The 18,165-nt window shown below is 38.4% G+C and overlaps 1 protein-coding gene across 1 annotated transcript in view; it reads left to right on the top strand.

Annotated features, from left to right (window-relative positions):
- LOC122625010 (high affinity cGMP-specific 3',5'-cyclic phosphodiesterase 9A) overlaps nucleotides 1-18,165 on the top strand; it is a 102,172-nt gene that overhangs the window by 9,480 nt on the left and 74,527 nt on the right. Inside the window, exons 2-3 of the mRNA XM_043804819.1 lie at nucleotides 1,097-1,173; nucleotides 12,701-12,729. The gene's annotated coding sequence lies outside the window, so the exon portion shown is untranslated. The remainder of the gene's footprint in view (nucleotides 1-1,096; nucleotides 1,174-12,700; nucleotides 12,730-18,165) is intronic.

Below are 18,165 nucleotides of genomic sequence, written 5' to 3'. Positions count from 1 at the left end.
CATTAACAGGATAGGAAACTAGACTAAGTTGCAAGGCAGGCAACTTATTAATTCCACTTGTATCTTTTGCTTGCAGTGTTTCAATTATCTATATTATATATTAAATATAGTAATAATAGTTATTAAATTTGCTTTTTAAGAATATTATACTTGTTTTTGCCTGTGTAGCTTCCAGCCAAATGCTTTGCGTGTGTGTAGGCTACTTTAGCTGCGAAAAGTGAGACGAGCATTATGATTTTGATTTGCGTTTTGGGAGCAGGAATTCCAATTCCCAATTGTCTGTGTTTCTTGAAAACTGCATAAATAGTTTAAGTGGTGGCAGGTTATGGAATGTAATTCAGTGGAAGCCATTAATCCATGTTGTCTATAAGAACGTGGCCTAACTAATCTAGCCAAGCAAATGTGGTGACTTTAGGTTTCTAGATAAGATGTATTGTATTCAATTGTTGGAACTACATTGCAAAGTCAAAATTATATTCAGCAAGTGTCATAATATATTTATATGCTAGGTCATTTCGGTATTAGGGGGATTTTTTTTGGCTTTATCGATCTATCCTCGCATATTCCGCATTCAGACCAATAAAGCATGGTAAATGTATGAGCGTCCATATAAATTTATGTACAATAGATATAGATACCTGAACACGGTACTTACTGTGTGTAGAATAAGCCACAACAATTAACAATTGAAATTGATAAGAAATTTTTAATTACGCCGGCATCGTCGAATTCGCCAAATGGCAAATGGGGTTTTTTTTTTCTAAATTTTTTTGCTTCTATGTTTTATGTTTTATTTCAAACTGGGTATTTTTTTTCCCCCGGCTTCTGCAGTTTTGTGTGGTTTTATCTGTACTACTGAAATGTTGGTCTAATTACCGCGGGAATTATAGAGGTCTCACCGGAATTGCCACCCCCAAAAAGCCCACATATCGGAATGTGTGCGATAATCAAGCTGTTAACATATTGTTTACATTTTCGATTGTCTGTAACAATTAATCAAATAGAATCAATACCTATTTGCACACTTGTTGGGCATTGTAATCACACACACACACACCCACGCACACAATGTACTTATTTGCGTTCTTTATTTCAGTTATCACCTTGAAGGGGTTTATCAATTTCGCCAGTTCATAAAGATGTTATCTTGGAAAACCGTTTAGAGGTTTAGAGGTGAGTCAACCGTATAAATGTGATTTAAGTCTTTATATACTTGAACTTCATTTATTAGCATCCGACTCGAGGGCCCAACGGTAAATAGGGTTAATTATTTTTTTTTTTAAATCGATTGTTCGTTGAATAAATTGATTAAAATACCTTATTTGATTTTGCCCAAACCAATCGCTCTCAATATAAACTTTCCACTTAAGTTGTCGTCAGTTCTGGTGCACCACCTTCGCTCAACAGTTCAATTGAGTTTTGTGGTTAGACACCCCTCTTAACTGACTTTGTAATTACGCGCGGACAAAGTAATTAATTAAGTTTGGCTAATGCATACGTTAAGCGAGTAAAACCCGCCGATTGACATAGTTGCGCCCACAATAACAGAAAACACATCGAGTTGTCGTTGGGTGGTAATGCACCTTAATACACACATTTATCAAGGGCGTTTTGAAATTCGCTTTGAATACGTCTGATTAAGTCTTAGCGCGTGACATTGAGAGATGAAGTCTCACCGATCACCCTGTGGTGATAATAAAAGGTGTACAAAACAGCAACCAATCATCTTTATTAGACAACTTTAATAAGTTGTAAACAAATATTTTAAAATTTTATCTGGTTTTAAATGCCCAACAATATTCGAAAGTAAGTAAAAACCTTTAAATCTTATTGTAAACAAGTTTAGAACTTAACATTAGTTTTCTTAAAAAGTTTAAATATTATTTTCGGTTCTGATATTTAATAATTTGTCACGGCAAAGTTTTGGCCATTGTCTTTATCTTTTGTTGCTGTGTTGCAATTTCTGTTGGTGTTGCCGGTTGTGTCTGTTGCATTGTTGTCAGCGTAGGGTTGCGTGTTCATAGACATCATAGACGGGGGATGGCGGTGGTGTTGCATGTTGCACGAACACACAGCCAGTATGGGCCCCACTTTGTGTTCAGCACTCAAGTAAGCAGGTCAGCGGTTCTTGCGGTTTAACTCACTTCGAAGGCACCACCACCGCCTAAACAGCACTGAACCACCCATCTGCACCACCCACACTTCAACTCGGCTGGCTTGTGGTTTTGTTCAAGTTTTCCCAACCCAAACCCAAACTCAAACCCAAACCCAAACACAAAACCTTAAACCCAATCTCACAAAACACAAAAAACACCCCGCGATTGTGCAATTTTATTCGCGTATTTTGTTGTTGCTTGTTAACGAAAAGCCGAAATTGATTTTGATGAGAATCTCCAGGTGAGTCCAGGTGTTGGTCACACAGAAAGTGGGAGATCGATTGCAATCAACCAAATACATACATATGTATGCCAGCAGTCAGTCAGCAAAGGCAGACAAACCATAAAATAAATAAATATGCATGAAACGCAAAAACGCAAAAGCTGCGGATGAAACCAGAGCATTTGCAATCGAATCCTTACGCGGCAGTCCATAAATTTATCAACGGTTTAACTTGTTCCCAATTTAATCAAACAAATTGAAATTAAATTAAAATTTTAATAAATGTATAAAACTTAATTCTCTAACAATTAGCATTCCATGTTGGCCTCAATTCAGTTATATTATATTAAGTTTAAGTATTATATTACTTTAAATACCCTTAAAGTTGCTAATCCCTATTAATTTATTTATAACAATAAGCTCACGGTAATCATAATCTATTATTCTATCAATTTAAAGATTTTATATATACTCGCCTGAACATTTTGCGAAATAAAAGCCGGAATATATTTTGTTTTCCCGTTTTTCATCTATCAAAGCAAAACCAGTAAATTGGGAATTTCCTCTATTCGCTCGCTTATTGATATTAAAAGGGGTTTTCGTTATGGAAATGGGGATGCCCCTCCCGACTTTTTATTTTCTTTTTTGCGGCTTGTTGACTTGCCCCGCTAATAATTGCCAAGAACGCGCGAGGAAAGGCAAACAAATTTACAAAACTGGCTGGCTGTTCGTCCGTCTGTCTGGAAGTCGGGAAGACGGGAAACCGGGAAGCCGGAAAGTCTGAAGTCTGTCCGCCGTAGTCAGCAAGTCTGGCAGTTAGCGCCTCAGTCGACGGGTCCGGGAAAAGTCACGTTTTGCATTTCGGTTTCGGTTTTTGAGCCACCTCTCTCTGTGATGTGGACCCCCTCACCTCCTCACTCACTCCTCATTTCTGTTTGCCTTGATTCGCTGCAAATGACAGATGATAATACCCCGGGGAATATGGTTGGGCCAATAAAGCACTTCATACGAATCGAGAACACTTTATTAAAATATATTTTAAATTCTTTGATGAATTTCTGGGCTTTTGCTGTGCAGCTTTTAATGCTGCAAAACTGGATATCATATTTGTTTGCTGCCTTTATGAGTTCTATGTATATTAATATTTGGCGGAAAATCCATATCATATCCAATATGTAATATATTCCATGCAAAAAATCCTTTTCGCTGAGATTAAAAATATGCATTAAAAATCCGTGTAGTATATCGAAGTAAAGGGTAATTTGTTTGCCGATCAGATTCGCAGAAATTCTTTAGCTTGTTTACCTTTATGAGATGTTGTGAGCGCCAACGCGAATAAATTTTAACGTTGGCGTTCATTTCGGAAATCTTTTATTGTGTGTGCATGTGTGTGTGTGTGTGCTCATCATGAACAATTGAATGGCATAAATGTATACTACGGTTTGCTGATAGCTATCTTTGCGGAAAAATGCCAGTGACAACATTGCGTATGCGCAATTTCTGTGCCACAAGAGATGCAATCTCTCTATCCGGCCATTTGATTGTGACTGCTGCAAAAAGGATATTGCAGGATGGCAGTGTTTGAGTGTGTGCGTATGTGGGGGTGTTGGTGTGTGAAAAGCTCAGAAACTATACTAGTTCAAAAGTGGGTGGAAAAATGGAGGGAAAGTGGTAAAAGAAATGCACACAGAACTCGAGAACAGAAACCAGAATGCCATCCTCAAAAATGTTGGGATCCAAAAATGTTTGGACTTTTGTTTACTTTAATGAAACATGGTGTGTCTGTGTGTGCCACCAACACTCGTATATGAGTGCGTGTGTGTGGGTGTGTGTGTGGGGGTGGGTGGGTGCTACAAAAATAAACCAAAGTCAAAGAGCGTTTAATTTGGGATTTTTTCCAAAACAATTTGATTCCATTCGTCTTGTTTTGATCGGATTGCAAATACCGGAACATGAAAATTAATAGACAGTTCATTTCGATTATTTTTTTGCAAGGATATTTCTTGTTGGCTCAGTTCTTGATTTGTCCTGGAATTCATATTGTAGAGTATGAATCCATGAAATATGAGAAGGTAAATTATATTTTATGCAGAACTTCAGACTTTAACGTCCATTCTTTAGTTGTACTAAATGGCTTTGAATTCTTAGATATTTATTTTCAGTATTTTGTTTACTTTTTTTAAGGTGCTTATATTTTGAGAATCCCCTTTGGGGTTAAATTGGCATTTTGTGACTGCACGCAAAGCAGGTAAAATATTGTGCCAACAATGACAGCATTAATTGCCGACACTCACACAAGCATGCACAAGCAAAGATCACACAAACACACCCACACACACACTCACACACACACACACTTATTCACTCACAATCACATTCACATTTAAGGAACCGAGCCGTGACGTTGTTTCGGTTAATTTTTGCTGCCTGTCACAGGACATGCAAAAAGGTATTTTAATACATGTCAATGTTTGGGGTGCTTTTCTCTGCGAGTGTGTGTGCATGTGTTTGTGTGTGTGTGTGGAGCCTATGTGTGTGTTAATTGAGTTTATGTTATCAAAGATTTGCTTTGTTGTGGTTTTGACAGCGATTTTTTCGATACTTCCCCTACTTCCTGACTCCAAAAAAATTCATCTAAAATCGTCGAATAAAAGTGCTCTTGTGTGAACAAAAAACCAGTTTGCATAAACATAATTGCTTCCTTGTTTTTTTCATCGAAAATTTAACAGCAATGGGTGCAAATTTTACTGAATTAAAGTGACAAAATTTTACAGAGAATACAGCCTTTAATCTTGGTTTGTATTAAGAAAAAGGCTTATTATTATGAAATTAATGAGTAATAATCCTATTATATGAGTACCTTTTCAATATTTTTAAACCTTTTTAGTTGAAAATTGTTTAGTGTTGGAATTTTTGTACCTTAATTGTGCTTTTGCATTTAATTTGTTGTCTGCCTGAAGTTTTGTCAATTAATTTTACATTCTTGGCAGAGTTATCGTTTATTTAGAAAGTTCTCTGAGGGATTTCCACTTTTATACTACTGGTGAAATTTTTGGCTCACATGCAGTAGGTTTTTCGTTTTCGGACATTTTCATAATGAATAATATTTTGTTGTTTAGGTTTCGTTTGGCTTTGACATGGGTAAATATTTGGCCAAGTCAAACATTTGTGTGGGGTTTAAAGTTCATTGCATTGTGTCAGGGTTGTTTTCGGCCGTCTCTTCCCACTTTCCCGTTTTTCCGGCACTTTTCCGCACACACACACACACACACACACACACACACACATGTGAAAACCCTTTTTATTTGCCTGACCCATGAAGACACACAGAAAGTGGCCTTGTTGTTTTTCTCCTCTCTTACCCTCATGTGTGCTTTTTTTTTGTTTTCGTAGTCTTCGAGCGGGCTCCTTCCTCACTTTCGCTGTGAGACTTGTGTATATATATTGCCACTATCTGACCTCTGACCCACCAAACACACCACCCACACACCACCTTCACCCCCTCTGGAAACACTCACATGTAATGCATTTTTAAATTTGCATGTGCTTCACCAGGCCCGGCTACAATGGCAGCTGTTAGTGTCTAACTAGTTAGTTAGTGCCACATTGAAGATGGTTGCCTCGCCGCACGCGACTCGCAAAATGAGAACCGAAGAAAACAGTGGACTTTGTCCGGAAGTTCAGTGCGAAAATCCTTATCAAAGCTGGAGACCGTACATGAATAATTCATAAAATTGATGGCCACTATTTTTATAATATCAATGTAAGAAAACAATACAAGTTTTTAAATAATTTAGTTGTGGCTCATGAAACATTGCTGAAGGTAATTACTTTCTTTTCTCTCCCCTTTGCCTCTACTGAAAGTAAATATTTAATGCGTCTTAACCTTTCTACTTGACACACGTATTTTAAATTTAAAAAAGCATCTGTGGTTAATATCAAATGAGACACCTTAAACTTAATCTTATTAAAACATCTTGTAATATGCAATGAATTTAACTATGCAGTTAAACGAAATACTTTGCCAATTCAAGTAGAAAATAGTAAATGGTTGTAAGCATTACTAAGGTGAGACATTTGCCTTAGTAACTTTGTATTTCGTTCTTAAAGTGGCAACAATTTTACGTGTGGTTGCATACTTTTCTGACCATTTTTCTTCACCTTTAAGTTGAAGTTTTTCCCGTTTTCACTTAACCTGATTTTGGCAAGTCCTTAGTCACATTATGCATATCAAACGGAGAGTGGGAATTCCCTTTGTCTGCTTTATGCATTTGCTGTCATTTGCTACCACTGTGTGTGTGCGTGTGTGTGTGTGTGTGTGCGCGCGTGTGAGCGTAAATATGGTGGCTTGGGTGGTTGAATGTGGGTGGTGCAGATGGCAGTGAGGATTGCATTTGTTATGGGCAGCAACAACATTGCACTTTGACTTGAACGCTGTTGCATTTTACTAGGTCAAAAGCAACGTCACCGCGTGCCAGTGCTGGCCCTCTCCCTTTCGCACCTGGGCCACCTGTCTCTTTCGCGCGCGCCACTTGTTTGTGTGTGCGCCCGTGTATGCGCTCGTGTGTACGCCCGTGTGTGTGTGTGTGTGTGCGGTGCCAAACATAAATATGGCGCAAAGGTGAAACTGTTGCACCTTTCTCCTTTTCGATCCTTTGGCTCCTTGCTAACGGCCAGGCATAAATCGGTATCTCCCCATGTGTTTGTGTGGCGTGCTAAATTTCACACAATCCCTTACACGTACGCGCGCACATGCACCGCACACACACATACACACCTTTACACGCACACACACATGCAGCGTAATAGCTAACTATTTCTAATTGGAGGTCCTTGCAACTTGACTTGTTGACTCCGCTTTGTATCGCATTGCACTGCTGCAATCTATTCTATTTGCCGTGTAGTAAAACAAAGAATGGGTTTTAAAATCACCCATAAAAGTGTAGAAAAGTATTTTTTTAATTGCTGAATTCAGTGGGTCCTAGTTGCACACTTTAGGACTCCGTTTATATTATTTTGGTTTGTTTTGGACGTAGAGGGCAGGTATTTTATGACATGCCCAGCTTTATATTCCCCACCTTTTCGCATTTTCCGCCGCCTGTAAATCCTATTGCAAATTTTCCCCGTATCTCCGCTATGGATTCCACAATCAAGGGCAGCAAACTGGCAAAGTTCGCCCCACGGATTAGCATTCCGCATTCCGCATTTCAAATTCGAAAGATCGCAGGCAGAGATTGGAATCGCGGGCATCGGCCGTCGGGTTGCTGATGAATTCCAGTTCCATTTGGGTAAGATGCCGATAGGGTGATTCAGTTGCATTTGGATCGGGGGCTAAAATCTGGTAATGCGATTTTTCCGTTGCCACGACCGCGTCCATTAACAGATTATTCGTGGTTCTACACTTGGGAATGTGCAGTTTTTCAGCTGTGAAAACCGAAAGGTAGCCACTTCAAACCTCAATGAAAACCAAAATGATTTGTCCACATAAATGTTATAAGAAGAATATTTTTGTATACATTAACAAAGGTATTTATAATATGTACGTCAATAAATATGTTTAAAAAGGGACTTATCTAAACTATAATCATTACAGATGGTCAGATACGGCAAATCCTTTTGGAAATGCACTAAAAGTTGAGCGCCATTCAATTATTGCATCTTTCGCGGCCGAAATCGATTTTATTTTTGTCGCAATGCGTATCTGGCCTTTCCTCCTCCATTTAATGAAATCGAAAATGCACTCATGTAAAATTCAATAATTTCCGCCGGCTAACTTAATTAAACCGCCTTTAATGTTGCAATAGTAGCCAGTATCTGTGCAGCAATATCATTTCAGAGAAGCAGCAGACAAAAGACAAAAAAAATGGGAATGAAAAAGTGAAATAAAAATGCAAGTGACCCGACCCATAGGTGAAGTGCGCGGCATTCATTTGGTCCTGGCAAGTGACACTAAAGGCACGGCAAGGGGTACAAAAGTCAAAGGTGGTCGCACAGGATATGGAAAAATAAAAGCTTCCTTCGCATGCATCTTCCCTGTTTTCCCGTTTTCCCGTTTTTCAGTGCAAGCTGCAAGCTGCATGTGATGTGAGAGAAACTAAAGAAATTGCTAGTTATATGCGAAATGCGATTTCTTTTGAGTTGACTTTTTTCCGACTTCAGATGACATCGAATATATGTATGCAGATTCAATGTGTGGCACTGTGTGGCATTTCTTTGAGACTCATAAAATACGATTAATTAATGTGTCAGAATCATCCAAGGCAAATAAATAAACTTCGTTCGATGTGTCGCTACGAATTATGCTTCAAAAAAACAGTTTTAATTGCCAAAGGTGCTTTTGTATTTGCAATGGGTAAAAATGAATAAAAATAAATACGAAAGTTAGTTTGTATGTCGGTTTAATTTATATTATTATGGTATGTACCCTTCGGGCAATAATAAATGGTGCATAATCTAACAACTTTTTCCATTTCCCTGCTACCCGTTTCAACTTGTTTATCCTTGCCATTTGGCCACTAATCCAAAATCTGTTTTAATCTGCAGCTCGGCTGGTTGGTTGTGTGTTTTTTAGGCGTGTGAGAAACAGTCCGGAGAAATGGAAAATGTGAAACAAGAGCGGGGGGAGGTGTGCGAAATGGGAGAAAGTTGGGAGCGAGAGCGGGAAAGACACGATGTGTCACCAATCATTTGTCATATAAAACTGCCACATATGTGAGGGTGTGAGTGAGCGAGAGTGTGAGTGAGTGTGAGTGTGTGTGTGCTGAAAGGAAGACATGATAAAATGGCCGCTTAGGCACTGTCAGCGGTACAAATGCAAATACACAGACACATACACTCGCACACACACACACTCACACATACTAACACACTCGCACACTCATACAATGGCACACTGACAAATGGGACAGTGACGAGCAACAATGTTGTCATGTAAATGTCTTCATTTTTTCAGCTCCATGGGTTTATTTTCAGCACATTTCCCTTTTCCCCCCCTCCCCTCGCATATCGATGCCTATCAATCATATGCAAATAAACGATTTAAGCCAGCCCCGCGTCTAATTGCCATCGATTAGAGAGAGGATGGAGGGGAAAATTAGAAGGGGGAGTGCGGAATGGGTCGTGTATTTTTACACCCCAAACGATTTGCGCTGAATCAACATCACTCAACTGACTTGTTAATTGTCCGGCATTGCCATCAATTTAATTTACAATCTCTAATTATGCTACATCAATTTGTATTTGCCTCTGCTCCGGCCGAGAATTTAATTGAAATGCTCTTTGATAAATATTGCATATATTTCAGAAGTGAAACATGTTTACCTCTCACACGTATCCATTCTACTTTGCCAAATTCCAAGTAAATGAAATCTAAGCTGGCATTTTAAATTGAATGTGAAGTGAACAAATAGGTCATTAGTGGATGTCAGAAGTGATTCATTTGAATTTTTCACATTTTTTGTGCGATTTTACTGGGTAAAATAATATTTACAATTTTAAATTTTCTTTTAGTAAATACGCAACTCTTTAAAATGTATATTTTATTTTTTAGATTTAGCATCTGCTTGCCGTTTTGGGTTGCGTTATTTTCCCAGCTCATTAAGTCAACTTGAGCTTAATTGTTATTTGCCATTATTGACTTTGATTTGATTTGATTGATTTATCGGCGATAAGACCTCTCCGCCTTAAGTTTTGTATTTTGCTCGATTTCGATTTGATTGCATTTGCGATAAGCCGATTGACAATTGACGTGATTGACACTGCCTACACTTTTCCTTTACTCTAAACTCTTATTGACTCTTTTTTTTTGTCCAGTATTTTCGCCCTCAATATCGGAACATCTTTTTTTTCTATAGGTTTTTTTTTTTTAAATGTACATATTGCTACCGTTGATAGTTGATAGCACGTTTGATGGAGTGCCCGACTTGGGTGAGACATTTATTGATGACACTATTTAGATGGCTACTTGTCGCCGCGACGAGACATTGCGTAATGTTCGCAGTCGTCGTTTGATTGCCTTTGATTAATTGCCGGTTGATATTGGCCGAAAATTTCGTTAGGTTTCCTGTAATTTTGGGTTTAAATTCCAGCTGGAAAACGGAGTCGCTCTAATTGCCAAACGTCCCAGCGTGTCGGCCATCCAAGGCATTCATCTTGCCACAATTTCCACATTTTCCGCAGTTTTCCTCGTGCTCTCTTTGCCGCCCCCTTTTTGTTTTCTTCTCCGCTTTATTGACATTGGCAGCGCAAATATTTGGGATGAACCGGAAAGGTGTCGACCACAAAACACTTGGCTAACTTGGGCGAAGACATGGTAAATCGAATAGGCATAGGTTGTACCTCTTATTTGGATTTTACAGAATTTTACGTGCAAGAAAGTAAACCCAATATTAAAATTTATTCGTAAAAAAGATAAAGATGCATATATACATTAATATTTAATTTCGTTTTTAAATAATACTTATATGGCAAGCAAAAACTTTGTTTACAAAGTCTAAATTGTGCTGCAAAAGTAATTTAATCAATTTTAAATTGAAGTTGTTCCCACTAAGTGAACAATGAAATAATAAACCATAAATGAGTGTAAATGGCAGGGTACTATTATAAATATTGCCAAAGTGACAAAGGGTTCATTTCGCGTGATCAATTTGGAAATATAACAAACAATATCCTGAATCACACTTCACCCTCGCAGTTGCCGCGTCTTTTACGGTCTAATTTGAAGTGATATACCCCTTTTTATTTGATGTACTTATATATATTTGACAAAGAACGCCCCTCGCAGGCGTAGAATGTGTTAAGTATTTGCCAAATATACATATTCTCGCACAACCACGCATATGTATATGTAACTTGCATACATATGTATGTATATACAAGGGTATACCTGTGTAAGGGAATCCAGTCAATGAAGATTACGGCGACTTTTTTACGGTTTCATAATCCAAAGGGAAACGCTTGAAGTTGTAACTAGACCGCGGCATTTCGTGATAGGTTTGGGGCTCGAAGAAGGGAAGGTTTTTTTCTGGGTAGGGGTTGTTGCTGTTGTTGTTGTTTTTTTCTTGGCGCCCTTTGGGGCAAATGCCATTTGACATTTTCTGCCACCCCCTCAAAATGCGTTTCGCGTTTCGTTTTTCGTCTGCCAACTGTGATTTGCCTTTTTGTCACATTAAATCTTGTTTATGATGCTTAAGAACTTTATTTCCGCTCGATTAAATTGTCATAATGGCAGGCTGGGTATGCTCTCTTTTTTTTTTCTTCGCGTTTTTGTGTTTAGTTGCTGAAGCTTTTGCTTTTCCACACTTTTGTTTTTGGCCTTTTGCCATTTACCTTTCCCTTTTCATGTAACTCCTGTTGCTTCAAAAAGAAAAAACTGATGGGAAAGAGTAAAAATGATATAAGTGTAAGGCTAAAAATAAAAAACATGGAAAGCCTTCATTCGCTTCAAGAAACTCCCGTATTGAACGTATTGAGAATGGGAAAAAGCTGCCTCTGTCGATTTATCCCTTCAGTTTCCGACTTTACTTGATGCTTGAGGTCCTGTTCTCGTTTCCTCGGTAGCTCAGGGATGCTCAATTTGCTGCAAATCGTGCATAAAATTTGAGTGTGCATTTGGCACACAGACCTGCTCAACTCTTCTATATGTTCTTTCTCGATCGAGTTGGCTTTTTCGGATGGCCATTGCCAAAGTCATCGCAAAGTACCCGTCGTCATAATCATCGGTCGGCAATGTGTGTGTATTGGCATGTTTTAATTAAACGAAATTGCTTGTATCCCATTGATGGCTTAATACGGGTCACATGTACGCCTATCGGTGTACACGAGAGTGTGTGAGTGCCAGAGTGCCAGAGTGGCCGTGTGTGCGAACTGTGTGAGCTCTGCCCCTGGAATACTCACTTAGACGAACAGCAAGAAGGACATGAGCAGGACACCAGGAGCAGCCAATTAATTTGGTGACAATACGAAACAGCAGCAGCAAATTAACGAATTGGAAAAATAAATAAACAAAACAACTGGCTAACATACGATATAACATCAAGCTGAATGGACACACAGATGCACCAGCAGACACTCAACTAAATTAGTCAATCATAATGGAGTCACATATATTTCAATGTGAGCTAAGCACAAAATTCTGTCTACTCTACACCAGCAGAAAAAAGTATCCAATTAATTTCTAGTTTTAGTTTAAGCGATCGTTGTTTTAATATCCATTACGCATACTTCAGTGCGAGTGAGTCAAAGGAATAGCTTTAATAACTATCGATCACTTTTGTACAAAGAAAATACGAATAACACTGCGTTCTTTTCGCTTTTGTTTCAGGCGCGCCTGTGAAATTGCCGGTACTGCAGGTGAGTTTTGGCCACATAAAATATTAGCAAAGCGTTTTTCAAAAGCTACAAAATCAACAAAATACCATGGCCTAGCCATTCATAATTTATGCATATGCACCCCGCATTTTCCGCCCTCGAAAAATGTTGGAATTTTCCCAAGAGCGGAGCCTGCGATGATAAGATAAACTTGCACACTCCTCGCCGCCTTTTGTTGTGCGTGTGTATTGTACTTGGGGCATTGTTGTAATGCCATAACAATCAAGTGAAATTACGCTAAATGACACGCTCATTACGGCCCTTCGTTTTTGGGGTGGCTTCTGGTGGGTGGCTAGTGGGTGGCTGGTGGGTGGTTGTTGGGCAGCTGGGCAAAAATCATTGCCTACTTATGAGCGCCTCGAACGAAGCTAAGGGGGCGGCTGCCCATTTATTATTTAAATATAAAACATACAAATAAGCGCTTGAAAGACGCGTTATAACACTTTCTCGCACACACTTATTTGCATATAAGAATGTTCATTATGTTGTCAAGTGAACAATAAATGTCAATGCCGGCTCTCATCTGCATTTCTTTATTTTTCCCATTGTTTGGTTGGCAAAAAAAAAAAAAGAACCAAAAAATTGAAGATGAATCTGTGACAACGCTTTAAACGGTTTTATTGGCTCTTCAAATTGGTCAAAGGCCAGGAATATTATACATCGACCGGCAGCAAAATGTATTTTACGCAAAATATGCCAAGGCGGACAAACTTTGCTTTGACCAGAAGCTTTTGAAGTTTTTCTCACCAAAGTCCCTAGCACCGCCCTTTCCCCCTCCCGCATTCAACCGCTCCCCCCACGACTTTCTCCTGTTGCTGGCAGAGAAAGTGAAAGTAAAGTGTAATTAGGTTTGTTTTGCGTGGCTGTCTGCAAATGAAATGCCTGATGGACAAGGCGGGCCAGGATATCCAATGATTATAATTATTAATATTATTATTATTAGTATTATAACCAGCCCATCATTCGTCAAATTTAAATTTGACTGGCATTGGCCAATGATCTTAAATAATTAACTCAAGTAGCAAACACCAAAATCAACACGGCAAAAGAATCAAATGTATTTCCAGAGGCAGAGAGGTTTTATATCTTTAACAGTTTGCCATAAAGTCGTTCGTGCGTGCCAAAAAATAATGAATTTAATTTTTAATGGTGTCATACTTTTCTTAACTAAACAACAACTGCAAGCCGTTGTCATGATGATTTCAAAGAACACTATTGAATAACACACCTGAATGGGGAGCCTTGAGTAAATGTGATGAAAAAGTTTGCCAGACGCTAAACACGCTTTCTAGCAAAGCAGAACAAAACGACGATGACACAAGAAAACAGCAAACTAAGTTGAAGCTGAAAGATATTCAAAGAAAATACTCAAGAATCTGCAGAAAATTATGTACAAATTCAATATCTAATTTGAATTAAAATATAAATTATATAAATTAATACAAAAATCACTGTAAAATGGGTTTTGATACACATAAATATTGCTTACATATATACAAGCAAAGAAGGCATGCAAATGTATATAAATCAGCTATATTCAATCGACAAACTAAAAATAATTCTTTTAAATTGATAGTGTTTTTGGGTATTAAAGTTGAGACATCACCAAATAATCGGCATAATCCAATAGAAATACTCGTTGCAAGCCCTGAGCAAATAAACATGTGTATACACGTATTTTTCAAATATTTTCAACACCTTGAATATGTAATTTAATCATCTGGGGGTGAAGCGAGGGCATTTGATCGAACCCCAAGACCATTGATACCCTATTGCCGCTATCGTTCAGATATAGATAAAGACGCCAACAAATATTGAAATCCGTTTGTCTGTTTGCTGATGACCAAGTGTCGACTGTCGACTGTCGGCTGTTATCGGCCATAAATATAAATAAGCGAGCCAAAGTGCTTAGCACTCATTGCGCCTCCGATACCATCAAAGGGTATTAAAATCCAAGACGAAAAACAAAGGCAGAATGCCGCCCACTTTCGCAAAATATAAATGTATTTGGCGTGAGGGGAAAGGGGAGGAGGGAGAAGACTGCCATTCAAGCGACTCAGTCAGTCAGTTAATATTGAGTGAGCATATAATCTGTTAATAAGCGTTTTATATGCCAAAATAATTTGATTTGCATGTTGGGTCGCGCAATGGATGTCGATTTCTGTCGTTAGGTTCTGTCACGAAGCCTCCAAATTTGGCGGGGATGGAAAACGGGAAAATGGGAACAGGGAAATGGGAAATTGGGGCGTTTGGGGAATGGAGATGGAAATGGTGGCATGCTTGAGTTCATGTAATTAACACGAAGACCGAGTTTACGGCGGGATCACAATTTTCTTATGTGACTTGACGCTGCCTTATTGCCGAATAACACTCATTTTCATGAGGTTCGACTATTATTATCGCCTTTTATGGAGTGCTCGAGTGTTGAGTTCATTGGCTTTATAAGCAATGAGCAGATATCATTGGTGAATATTACACGGTCGATATGTACACTTTCTTAAATAACGAAATGTAAAAAACTTGCGAAAGCAATGGGAAATCTTCAATGGCGATTTAAACAAAATCTCAATTAATTTACCTGTGCTTGGATTGATTTATTCCAAGAGGAGGGACCCAGAAACACGATACTAAATGTTGCCAAGCGATTCAAAGGTTCATATTACTGCTTTATTAACCAGCAAGTGGAATTGATAAAATGGACACAAAATCATAAAGAAATACTTGGAAAACACATGTGTGTGCTCACCAATTTCCGATGAAAGCTGTTTTATTATTATTCGAAAGTAAGGCCGACCCCAAAAAAATACACCGGATCTGCATGCCAAAACAAAAAATGACCCAAATGACTGACCAAACTGACTGATTGGCTGACTGACTGGCTGACTGACTGCCTGACTGACTGACTGACTGACTGCTTAACTAACAGACTAGCTCGCCAGCTGAATAAGTACTTAAAGCAATGGCAAACATTAGCATAAAGCTGGGCTATCATCTCTAAGTGCGTTCCTTTCCTTTGCCATGTCTAGTGTTTCTCCAGCTTTTCCCTTTCGCAATTTTCCATTCTTGCCGTGGTTGTTCCTGTTATTTTAGCTGTCGTTGCTGGGCTGTGGCGAATAAGGTAAATATCAGGCTTACGATGAGTAGCGATGGTGAATATAATAACCATTGAATGTACAAAAATGTCCAAACCTTGCAAGGCAACACGAAGTTTTCAACCTTTTCATAGTTATAATAAAATTGCTTGATTTTGATAAAATTGTATTTTAATACCCGCTAATTCTATAGAAATACTCCTAATGATATCATGTCTATATCATGCAGTTTTCGGCCATCCGAATGGAAATCTTAGTTCTAAAGTACAATTTCGGCAAAAATTATCTTTCCAATTTTCCATTTGTTTTTATTTTGATATTATTTCTGTAAGTCAAAAAGAAAGAGTAGTCTGTTGCCCAATAAATAAATACAAATCTAAAGTACAAATCAGCTGGCACACGAGAACAACCAGGAGCGAGAAGCCACGAAAGCGTCCTCGTCCTCGGCGGTGTCCTCGCTAAATCTCAGGTGTGCAACAATGGCCACAGAAGCGCCAGCAAGAACAACAACAACGCCCGAAAAGGATATTGCCAGTAGGGTAACTCCTGGATACTCTTTTAATACATAGGTCAAAATTAAGTGCAAGTAATGCATTTTTACAGATACTTTTGATTTGCCATAGATTGCATTTTCAACTTGAATATCGTTTGAATTATTTCCTTCCTTCTATTTCATTAATTATTGAAATTTATGAAATTATCATAAAAGAATATGGTAACAAATCAGATTGACTTCTTGGAAGGATATTGACAGGCAAAAACAACAACATGAGCATAAGGAGCATAACGTGTGAAGCAACTACTTCTCTCTTTCACTCTAACTCTCTCCCGCTTATGCTCTCTCTTTCGCGCAGGCGCCCGGAGAGCGGGAAAAGCTTTAGATTTTCCGAAATTATTTTTTCCTGTTCTTGTTTTTCCTTTTGGCTAGTGTTTCTTGCATTTTTTTTTGTTGTTGTCAAGCATTTTATGTTCGTGTGCATTCAACTTCCTTTTTGCCATTCTCAGCCTTGAAAGCTCAGGATGCCACAGCTTTTCTCTCTCTCCCTCTCTCTTGAGGCGACTCTCAGCTGACTGGATATCCGTTATACGCTGGCTATTCGCGATTTTGAAAACGCTCGGTTCGTTCAGTTGTTGCTTCACTTCAGTTCTGTTCAGTTCGATTGAGTTTTGAAGCGGTTGGTCTCGAACAGATTTCCCAGGAAGTGTTTTTCCAAAAATTGAACTGCCGTTGTGTTGGGTGTGTGTTGTTGTTTGGGTTTAATGATTCATGTTTGTGTAATTACAATTATTTTATTTTACATTTTATTGAACAAGTTTTCCCAAGCTCCTTTTTTTTTAAGTTTTCTGCATTAAAACTGTTTGCTCACTTGATATACACTGAATCTTGAAGTACAATGGGTTAGATCAAGTTCCGGCTAAAAAGGGGACAGAAAAGTAAAGTTGAAAGTTTCGAATGTTCAAATTTCAAATAACGTTCCTACGTTGCGCCCAAAAAACTGCCTTAGGGCTACAAACTGTGCTACTAACATACTTGGTATAACAGCGAATGAAACTTCAAAAGCCGGTTCTATACTTCCTAGTTTTGAATCAAAGTTTCAAACATTTTGGATATTTTAAATATTTTAAAATATTTATTATTAAAAGTTATCAAACAGTTTTTAATTTGGCGAAGATTTTTCAAAATTCCTTCAAGCTTAACAGCCAGCCAAGTGAAAGCTTTTCGCACAGTTTGAGGTCCGCATTTAGGACACTTTCACTTGCCGCAGCTGTGAGCGAACTTTCCCACCTTAAGGCTCTCGGATTTAGATTCGGAATCGAGTTCGGCTATAGCTTCGGTAGTGGAAATCGGTCTCGGTTATTGGCTAGTACGTTTTTGGGGTATGCAAACTCATTTTAGCTTTTGAACTCAGTCAGTTCAAATTTACCAGCGGATTTGTGCGGATTACAAAAACTATTCACACGCACACACGCGCGCATCTCACATATATCAGTCTCTCACACAAATACGAACCATTAAACATACACACACCTACCCACACATTAACAAAGAAGCGGACTGAAGGTCCTTAAACGAAAGGAAACAAAACAAAGCGTCGGCAACCAACAAAAAATAAAGAAAAATATCTATGTATATGTATACAAAATATATTGTTAATTAGAGGAAATACAAATTCATATTGTCTGGCAATCGTTGTTCAAATCGCAGTCATATCGGATATTTCAATTGTTCAATTTTTTTGCGAATTATTTTCTGGTGCTACCACAGTGCGTATGTGTAATATCTGAGCGAAGAGTGCTAAAACCAAAAGTGTGCGAGACCAGCGCC

Source organism: Drosophila teissieri, chromosome X (genome assembly GCF_016746235.2).
Source record: "Drosophila teissieri strain GT53w chromosome X, Prin_Dtei_1.1, whole genome shotgun sequence".
NCBI lineage: Eukaryota > Metazoa > Arthropoda > Insecta > Diptera > Drosophilidae > Drosophila > Drosophila teissieri.
Note: the sequence above shows the minus strand (reverse complement) of the source record. Positions and strands in the feature narration are given on the sequence as shown.